Here is a 10939-nt window from a genome sequence, read left to right on the forward strand (position 1 = left end):
ATTTCAAGCAAATACATAGGTCTACAAATTACTACTATGATAACTCCTAGCTCCCCTAATTAATCTGACTCCCAGTTACACCCCCATTAAGGCAACAGTAAAAACAAAATAGATTTAAACGGACCCAGGCAAAGCACACGATACCCTGGACAGGGATATTCACAGTGAATTCTCTTAGTTTAGGATCCTATAGGCAGCAGCTTGGTACAAGGAGGCTGAAGGCTTTTCACACTTATTGGATCTTAGAATGCCTTCTCCTTACACATAACCTCATCTCCATTGTTCCAATATGTCTTTGGGCTTTACCTTCCTAATAATAAAATTCTTTCATAGTACCAATTTCATCAGTAAAATTAATAAATAAATACACTGTTTGGCTTCTTTCAGCTAAGTGTAACATTTCACCTCTTTTGAAATTCAAACTACTCTGGTTTTTCTAAAAATGCAAATTTTCATTTTACACCTCACATTCTAAAACTTCAGCTAAGTTTACTTATTTAGCATTTCACACCTAGCTTATCTTCTGATACATCAATGCCTTCAGACCAGCTGTCTTTAATTCAATTAAGTCCCCCCCCTCCACCCACAAACACACACACCCACACACACACAGGGCATAATTTTACCCTTGGCAAGGGGTGCTCGGTGGAGGCAGTTGGGAAGCTGACTGCCACCCACCATTGGCAGTGCACTGCGATTTTATGCGAGTGGGTCAATTAAGGCCTGCCCAGCATGAGATGCGGCCTTTGAATGAGCGTGAAGGGGCAGGCTGGGGTGGGGGCTTAATGTCCACTGGGTCCAATGGCGACACGGTGGACGATTCAACTGCGGCCTTGGCAGCCCCTGGAAGGCTGCCATCGAAGGACGTGGAAGTCCTGTGCATGGATACCATAGCGGGTGGATACAGCAGACGGGAGGACAGGTCGGCAGGACAGTCGGCCCTTCGTTTCTCAGGTGAGTGCCTCACTGCCCTCCTGGAGGAAGTGACAGCCAGGAGAGAAACACTTGTCCCCAGGGACGGGAGGAGGAGGCTCCCCCACCTCACCAAAAAGGCCAGGGAGGAGGTGACATCCAGGGTCAGCAGTCACGGCGTGGTGAGGTGCACACGGGTCAAATGCTGGAAGCGTTTTAACAATCTCCTGCGATTGGAAAGGGTGAGTACCGTGTTGGCATGGGTCACTTTGCAGAACAGGTAAGAGCTGCCAATCCCCCCCCGTGGACCTCAAAGGTGTTTCAGTGTGAGCGGCAAATGTCAATGAGGCAGGATCTGGCAAAAAGCGTGAGCCCTGGCTGCTTGGACTGAGTGCCTTGCGGCTCCAGGGTCAAGAATGGGCTGAGCCCTGCAAGGTGTCCCTCAAGTGGGATTGGTCAGGCTGCAATGGCGCTGCAGCTAGAGGGTACACTAATCAATGCTCCTCTATCCTTCCAGGAGAAAATATCCCATAACACTGCTGAGAGGTCGTGGACTGGCAGGGAAACCCCACACCTCCTCATCCTCAGTAGATATGAGCAGGAGGCCCTGGAGCTGGAGAGGCAGCATGCACCTTGGTCAAGCGGCCACGGTGAGGTTGGGGTGCCAGAGGGAGGTAAGAGCACAGTGCACTGAGGTGAGAATGTGACTTTTTGGAACCATTCCAGTGTAGTCTGTATATTGATGTGAGCCTCAAACCTGGAGTCCCCATTGATAATGGAAAGCCGAGGGAATCATGATGCACATCTCTGTCTCATCAGGGTGCCAGGCATGCACACTGACAGTCTAATGACTTAAATTAATGACATGACATTCTTCTCTCTTTTATGATCACCAGCAGCCATTCGTTGTGAGGAGCCTGAAGACCCACCCCTGACCCCTGAGGACCAGCATGCTGAGCACACACCAGCGTCACACCCTCTCTGTCAAGCAGGCATCAGGGCAGATACCAGCACCTCGGTGGGCATAAGATCAACGTCTAGCATCTCAGTACACATTGGTGAGACACTTCACACTCGCCTGAGGTGCAGGCAGAGGCAGAGAGTGCCCAGGGTTCTGGTAGTTGGAGGACTGCCGGGGACCAGGACAATGCTCAGTCGATGGTTGATGATGGGCCTCTGGAGTCGTCCAAGAGGCAGCAGCTGCTGGATGTCCAGCGGGTTGTGCAGGAGGACCTGGTGGAGATACATGAGGGAATGCGCGCCATGGTGTCCGATGTGGAGGAGTCCATGTGGAGCATAAGCACTGCGTTGACCTTCATGGCCGAGCACAATGCCTCCTCCATGGAGAGAATGGTGACTCTCATGGAGAGACTCCTTCAGGGACTCAATCAGGGGTCCCTGGGGATGCACTCGGGCCTACAAGCCCTCACACTGGCAATTACCTCAGCTGGTCAGTGTCAGTGTGGGAGATAGATTGGGCACCCAGTATCCCAGCTAGTCACCTGTCCATCAGTGGTGAGCAGGGAGGACCAGAGTGACCTGACATTGGCGCACGAACTGCTTGCCACCTCTGCAGGCTCCGCTCAGTACACTCTGGATGACGGCAGCAGCTCCTCCGCCCCTCTGTCAGTGACCATGGCACCTGATGAGGCTGCGGCAATGAGAGAGATGCCAGCCGTGGCACTGGCCACTCCCCCCAGGTGGGTCCAGCACAGGCTCCACGCGCCAGAGGATGCCTGCTAAGGTCATCAAGGCCAACAAGACAGCAGAGTGAGCAGGCTATCTCCAATGCCAGTGCCAGCGAAGGGGGAGCACCTGGGTGTAGCACTCACAAGCGAAAACTTAAAGCACCTTAAACATAATACGGCCTGATCACAGGCAATATTTTTTCCCTCATTTTTCTGCTGTTTTTTTAATGGTGTGATGTAAAACACCGGTCAATGTAAATTTCTGCAATGTTTGTCACTCAGCAGTAAATGAGATGTATTTTTTGCAACTGGCCTCTGGATGCTTCAATTGCCCTGTAGGTGCAAGGTAAGCCATGATGTTATGATGGACGTATGACTCCTTAAACTTTATTGCACTGGCACATAGTGTATGTTGTTGACCAAGGAGCTGGTCCTATAAGGGATCAAGTATGGAGCCTACATCCCTGCCATGTGGTGGTGGTTCTTATTTCATAGGCTAGCTTAAGGATCATTAAATCAAAACTTCCCAGCTGTCCCTGCCTCCCTGGAGGTTACCCAGGTCTGCACCAATGCCCTCAGCCTCCTGAGCGTGCTTGTCCTTGGACTCACTTGTGGACTTATCGCCTGTTGCCTGTGCAGCTGCATCAAGATCTTCATCCTCCACTGTGTTCCCCTTTCCAGCGCCAGATTGTGGAGAGCACAGCATACAACCACTATCAGTGAGACACGATCTGGGGGGGTATTGGAGTGCACCCCATGAACGGTCCAGGCATGGAAGCGCATCTTGAGAAGACCAATGGTTCTCTCTATCACAGCCCTTGTGGAGATGTGGCTCCTATTGTAGCGCTGCTCAGATTCTGTTCTTGGGTGGCAGAGAGGCATCATGAGCCACCTTTTGAGCGGATAGCCCTTGTCACCCAACAGCCATCCATCCAGCTGGGCTAGAGCACTGAAGAGCCTCGGCACCTGGGAGTGTCTCAGAATGTAAGTGTCATGGGAGCTGCCAGGGTACCTTGCACAGACCTGCAGAATCTGCATCCTGTGTTCACACACTATCTGCACGTTCATGAAGTGGACTCCCTTCCTGTTGACGGAGTCTCCCGGCTCACCCGCTGGCGCCTGTATGGCCACATATTTGCAGTCGATGGCACCCTGGATACGGGGGAACCTCGCAATTGCTGCAAAGCCTCTGGCTCGCTCTGCCTGGCTGGCCTCGTCCATACAGTAATGAATGAAAGTCAATACACGCCTGAACAGAGCGTCTGTCACCAGCTTGACACAACTGTGGACAGCTGATTGGGAGACTCCACAAAGATTACCCACTGACCCCGGAAAGAGCCGGAGGCATAGAAGTTGAGGGCCACTGTGACCTTCAGAGACACTGGCATGGGGTGTCCACCCACACAGCCAGAGCTGATCTCAGGGCCGATCATCTGACAGATGGAGGTCACTGTCTTCCTGGAGAGATGGAGCCTCCTTCGGCATTGCACCCCAGACATACTGAGGGAGCTGCATCACCGCCTGTAAACCCTGGCAGCAGGATAGTGGCATCTTCTGCAGCCCCTTCCGCCTTGGCCTTCCTGCTGGCCCTACGCCCCTTGTGCCTGCGCCGCTCCTCCCACAGGTTGCTCCCCTGGAAGCTGAATAGGGGCACCAGGCCTCCTCCCCCTTCTGGCCCTCTCTTCCTCCTCAGAGGAGGTACTTCCAGCAGAGACCACAATCCCCATTATCAAGGTAAGGGAAGGCTGTCTGATACCTGGAAGGCCCCATGCGGTGTGAATCCTCCTGGCAGACAACACTGAGACCTGAACTGAAGCCTCTAAATGCTCTGAATGCAGCACTGAAATGTAACGAAGCTGTCCTGTTCACAGAACAGTGTGTGTGTGATATCCAAAACGACTAACTATTCGCTTTGTCAAGCCCACTGACCCCTCTTATCCCACCCGTGGATGAGGTTTTGCAAATTGTGGCCTGCCCGTTTTGACCATGCGACAGCCTGAAAATTGTACAGGCTACGTAAACTCAGAGACAATTGGTCTCACAAGGGCCTTAACTGGCCACTTAATGAATGGCGGGCGTGCTGCCGTCTTCATTGCGCGCCCGCCTAGTGAGCACGCGTTGATGTTGGGATGCTCGTCCAACGTCAATGCGCTTTATTTCATGCACGGGCATGTTGGGTACATGCCTGCACGCCAAGGGTAAAATTCTGCCCTGAGACACACAAACAGACTATCCAGAACCCCCTATTCCTACTTTACAATAAATCCCAATAACATTATGAAAGTTATTATATTTTCATGACAGAAGTGAGAGAGTGTGGGTGTGTGGGACTGAGAGAGCGTGTGTGCATGAGAGTGTGTGTGTGTGGGAGTGAGAATGAGTGTGTGGGAGTGAGTGAGTGTGTGTGGGACTGAGAGAGTGAGTGCATGTGTGTGGGAGTGAGAGTGAGTGTGTGTGGGAGTGAGAGAGCGTGTGTGCGTGGGAGTGCGTGAGTGTGTGGGAGTGAGTGAGTGTGTGTGGGAGTGAGAGAGTGAGTGCATGTGTGTGGGAGAGAGAATGAGAATGAGTGTGTGTGTGGGAGTGAGAGAATGAGTGCGTGTTTGTGTGGGAGTGAGGAGATTGAGTGAGTATATGTGTGTGTGTATGTGTGTGGGAGATCCATTTCTATCCAAGAAATGGGCCCGCTCCTTCAGGAGTAAGCCAATCCTGACAGCGGCCTCCACCTGGGGAGGTGCTACCTGGCATTTTGATGCAGTTGGCTACTGGAAATGTTCAAGGGGCAGTCACCATTGTAGTAGAATGTGGCGTACAGGAGTGCACCACCAGCTTATCGGAGACAGAAGCACACTCTGCAGGTAAATCCCTCACCCTAGCACTGAGGCATGGCCAAGTCAGCCCACTTCAAGCCTGCATTCCCCCAGAAAGAGTAAGGTATTCTGCTTTTCGATTAATGTCCTTTCTTCCTTTGTATTATCAGAAGCAGGAGTGAATCAGGCAATGGCCTCCATTATAGTAGTTGATGTGGCTCTCATATTGCAGTTTTTTGCTAAAGTGACCCTTGCTTGAAAAATAGTGAAGATCACTGCCTTATAACAAAAAGCATTGGAATTCATAGTTCCACTTCAAACTTAACCACTTGTAGCTGTCAATCAAACTGTGAACTGACAGGCACCCTACTGTGATAATGATGGTTGTGAAATCAGTCATACAGCACTAATCCAGCCATGGAAACTCTCAGGCCTATGTCAAAAGAGTGAAATAGCAAGCAATGATTATCTTTAACATACCCGACATTTTTTTTCAAAGATTGAAAGGGCACAACTTTTAAATGCCTTGACAGCTTGACAGTTCCTTTTGACAGGTGCTTTTGACAGGTCCTCTTGACAGCTCCTCTTAACAGGTCCTTTTGACATGTTTGATAGTACCTTTTGTCAAAAGGACCTGTCAAGAGGACCTGTCAGTTTTGACAAGTCACTTTGACAGATGCTTCTGTCAGTTTTGATAGTTGATTTTGACATGTTGATTTTGACAGTTCCAATGAGCTTGACAATAATGAGTTTCTGCACTTTTTACTCACATTTATGCCTACTTCTAACAATTCCAAAGGGCACCTTATTTCTCCCAAAGGACACCTGACCGCCACCAAAGGGCACCTTACCTCTCCCAAAATGGTCCCGGGACCAGACCCAAAGGGGTTGAATTTTAACATGGTCTATGGAGATGCTCTATTTGCAGCTGGTATATTTAGTGACCGCCTTGGTCCCCTCAGAGATGGCATGTTTGGCCAGTTCCCCTGGCAGCAGGAGATGGACATGGTCTAGATCTCCCTGGAGGAGATGGTCTATCATTTGCTATAGTGGATCAGGCGGGAAGCCTCGCAGGCAATGTGCTCAAAGACGCTGTTGACGAACAAGCTGATGACATTTGTGGTGGAAGAGGAGATGCCAGTGTCCAAGTGGACCTGCTTCGGCACCTTGTAGATGTAGATGCTGTAGCACTTCTTTCCACTTATCTTGCGCTTCTTCTCACCTTTGGCATGTTTCTTGGTGGCTGCTTTCTTTGGCCTCTTTTTGTGAGCCATGCCTTTGGCTGCCACTTCAGGCATTGCAGACAAATGTAAGGGATATCTTGCCTCTCCTGGCTATCCAAATGGATTCACAAAGTTCAGACTTGCTCTTACCATGTCTAATCTACACACTTAGGATTTCACACTCCAAGGCTACCAAAATCCCATTTGAGAGGAAGCAGCTGATGATTTAAATGACAAATTGCCTCCATAAAATGCACATACATGAAACGCCCCCATTCCCACCCCAGAAATCGGAATTGCCATCTTCAGAGTCGGGGCTTATGATTTTCAGCCACTTCTGCTCTGTCATGGTGCAAATCTGGGCCAGACAGTTAATATGGTACCAATTGATCCTCCACGGGAAGATGTTTTTGTTGGAGTTTACTATCAGAAACCCAATAGGCCCAAGGATTCACTAAACAACACTTTATAATACAACATTATCACCCTCCATCACATTAAGTGGGGATTTTAATGCCCCCGATCATCCTTGGAATCAAGATGTTCCCCAATGTGCAACGAATGTACCCAATGAATTTAATTAATTTAAAGTAATAAATATAGTAAATGCTCATTTGTTAACACAGATGGTCAACTTTGCTACTAGGAGGCACACCAGTGGAACTGAGAATACATTGGATCTTCTTCCTGTTACACATCCTGCTTTGATAAGATCTGTCAGGCTCCATTTCAGGATAAGTTAGCCCCAAGGAAAATGCCACAGTGGCAGGATATCAAAATTGATGACTTTAAGAGCCAAGCTGCAGAGATCACAAAACAGTTTCCAACAACTCTCCTGAGACCAACTCAGTGGACAAGAACTGGAAGGTGTTTGCCAAACGTGTAAATCATCTTAAAAATCTTCATGTTCCTCACAAAATCTACTCTGGGAAGAGGAGTACTCCATGGTTTACAGGCTATCTCAAAAAGATGGAGAAACTATATAACCATGCTAAAGATTCTTGGCGGATGACAATCCTTTGAAGAAAGGGGAAGCGTGGATTAAGTTTGAACAGTACCAAACTGTGGTCAATGGGGAGATTCGACACGCCAAGTGTAAATACAAAACGGAATTGGCCAGCTCAGAAAACCCCAGGAAATTTTGGAGGTGTATTAAATTTTAAAAAAACCCACTGGATACCAATTCTGCATGAAGGGGATAAGTTACTGCTGGATTACTAGGAAAAAGCTGAAGTTCTAAGCTTGCAGTTTCAGAGCATCTTCAAGGAAGGAATCAGAGCACCTGAATACGAACCTGTAGTATGAGGGCAGCCTTACAAAAATATGCTTGTTATAATTAAAACAAAAGGTGTTGAGAAACTCCTCCATAACACTTGATCCATCTAAAGCTTGTGGTCCTGATGATATCCCAAACCATGCACTTAAAACTGCAGCAAGTGAGTTTGCACCAATGTTACAGTACATTTTTCAACAAAACATAAACATAAGAGAACATACCTGTCAGACTGGCTACAAGCCATCATCTCTCCAATTTATAGGAAGGGACCCCTTAGCAAATCACCAACCCATTTTGCTTAATACTATTTGCTGTAAATTACTAGAACATATCATTTATAATTAGCTAATGAGACATCTTAAAGGGCAGAATATCTTTAGTGACAAACAGTTTACCTTTTGTAAAGCCAGATCAACAGAATCACGATTTATTCTTATCATCAATGGTCTGACCTATAACCTTGACAATCGCATCACCACAGAATTTAGATTTTTCCAAGGCTTTCAACTGTGTATCACATGCAAAGCTACTGAACAAACTAGATCATTACTGAGTCCAAGGAAATACTAAGCAAAGGATAAGAACATGTCTTACGAAACAGCAACAAAGAATCATAGTGAATGGGGAAGCCTCAAGCTGGAAACCAGCCTTAAGCAGCTTGCTCTAAGGTGCCATCCTGGGTCCACATTTGTTTCTTCTCTTTGTAAATGACATCCAGGTTAGGATATCAAGCCAGATCAGATTCTTAGTGGATGACTGCCTAGTCTACAGAAACATTACTGAATCAGCAGATGAGGTTAGCCCCCAGGAAGATCTAAATAACCCTGTCAAATGGACCAATATATGGGGAATGAAATTCAACGTAGAGAAATGCAACATCATGCGAATCAGCAATACTCAACTACACAATGTACAATTCGCCCCCTTGAAGTTAGTAAAAAATGCTGTTACTTAGGAATCCACATCCAAAGTAATTTAAAGTGAAGTAAAAAGTCAACAAGCATCGTCCAAGGCATCTAAAGTGCTTGATTTCATGAAACAGAACTTCTATCACTCTATAATTACAGTGAGGGGAATGCTGTACCAAACACTAATCAGACCACACCTTGAGTATGGGGTAGCCCCTCGGGGCCCATATACTGCTGAAAATGTTACCCTCCTTGAGAAAGCTCAATGCTAGCAGTTCACTTTGTTACAAACAATTACTCACAAGATAGCAATGTATCCCAGTTGGTCACATGGCTAGGCTGGCACAGTCTCTAGGACTGAAGGAAGGCCCACAGATTGACATGCCTCTATAAAACTTTGAATAGACAATTAAGTATTTCTGTGCAGTACATCAAGTCCAAAAGTGACCGAGCAAGAAGAGTTCACAACCAACAGCTCCAAGTGTGCACACCTCAATGCACTTCCTTTGTTAACTCCTTTTTACCAAGAACAATTAAGGACTGGAACAACCTCCCACAAACCTTAATCTCCATGCTCTCTAAGGACACATTTAAGGAAAATCTGTTGAATTTCTTTTCATTAATGTGACTATCAACTGTACTTATTGTGTACCTCTGGTGAAAATTCCCTCGTAGAAGACTATGGATGATTACCAAGTACCAAGAAGAAGAATGTCAGGAACGGTGGGATAATGGAAGTCATGGGTAGTGTGGCAACTCCAGCCTGAATTCCACCTCCAGACTGAGCTGGAAAACCTACGTATGTTGGTACTGAAGATGGAAGAAAAGGGATCCACTCTTCTCAGTGGGAGGGATGAACTGAAGATGAAACTAAAAAGTGAAAAACAAAAGTCAAATGATCTGAACATTATAATTGGTTTGTTGTATAAGGGACTGACAGTGGCACACTGAAAAACAGAGCACAGAAAGAACCTAATAGACTTTCGAAAGTCACCCAACTGGACAATGATAAAATTAGAGATAATGCTGGAAATGGTAATTGACGACGACACAATGAAGACTGAAGATGCGAACAATCAGCTAGAGAAGAAGAGTAAGACCAATTATTCAGTTCTTCAGTAAAGATTCTGACAAGAAGAAAACAAGATTCTAACAGGAAGAAAGAGCAATCTTAGGAAGCTCTTGGAATGATCATAATGTTGCACAGATATCCACCAGCTACAAACGAATTACATAAGGAGATTAAGTATCACCTGGCTGAAGAAGTAGGAAAATGGGCAACATAATGGTCTAGAGACAATTTCCCACATCAATTGTAGTCTTGGCCATCCTGGGGTGGTGGTACTGTCACAGAAACAAAGAAACAAGTGCATAGTCAAGTAACTCCTGACAACGGGAATGCAGATGCCCTCTCACAAGCATACTATTCAAAGGAAGGGTAGGATTGATTAGTGACCAAAAGGAGATCTTCTTGAGGAAGAGGGGATGACAGAGGCACAAAATGAGAAATTCACATCTGTCTCCTCTAAAGAAGATGTTACCAAAGTCAAAGTAAAGGAGGAGGTATTAGAAAAATTGAATAGGATAAAACGAGGAGGTACTTAAAACATTGGCAGCATTCAAAGTAGAAAAATCACCCAATCTGGATGGAATGCATCCCAAGTTGCTAAGGGAAATAAGGGTGGAGATAGCAGAGACACTAGGCATATTCTTCCAATCCTCTTTGGATATAGGAGAGGTACCAGAGGATTGGAGGATTGTACACCCCTGTTCAAAAAAGGGAGAGTGATAAGCCCAGTAATCAGAGCCCAGTCAGCCTAACATCAGTGGTGAGAAAACTTTGAGGCAATAATCAGAGTCAAAATTAGTGGTCATTTGGAAAAAATATGGGTTAATAAATTAGTCACTTCAGATTTGTTGAAAGCACATGATGTTTGACTAACCACACCTCCAAATTCTTAATTTTCTGATTTTCTTGATATTTTAAGATACATTTCCAGATTTTAAAAAGCACCTATTCATCTGAATAATAATTTGCAGTTAGGATTCATATTTTATCTGTAAAATTAGAATATCTCTATTTGCTTTCTCTTTTGTTTTGTTCTTCTATGTATAATTCACAAAT

At 46.3% G+C, this 10939-nt stretch overlaps 1 long non-coding RNA gene across 1 annotated transcript in view; it reads left to right on the forward strand.

Moving 5' to 3' along the window:
• The window catches only part of LOC144686542 (uncharacterized), a 41521-nt gene extending 34147 nt beyond the window's left edge, over window positions 1–7374 (forward strand). Inside the window, exon 3 of the long non-coding RNA XR_013577946.1 lies at window positions 7277–7374. This is a non-coding gene — a long non-coding RNA (uncharacterized LOC144686542). The remainder of the gene's footprint in view (window positions 1–7276) is intronic.
• The last annotated feature ends 3565 nt before the right edge of the window (window positions 7375–10939 follow it).

Source organism: Cetorhinus maximus, chromosome 11 (assembly GCF_964194155.1).
Source record: "Cetorhinus maximus chromosome 11, sCetMax3.hap1.1, whole genome shotgun sequence".
Taxonomy (NCBI): domain Eukaryota; kingdom Metazoa; phylum Chordata; class Chondrichthyes; order Lamniformes; family Cetorhinidae; genus Cetorhinus; species Cetorhinus maximus.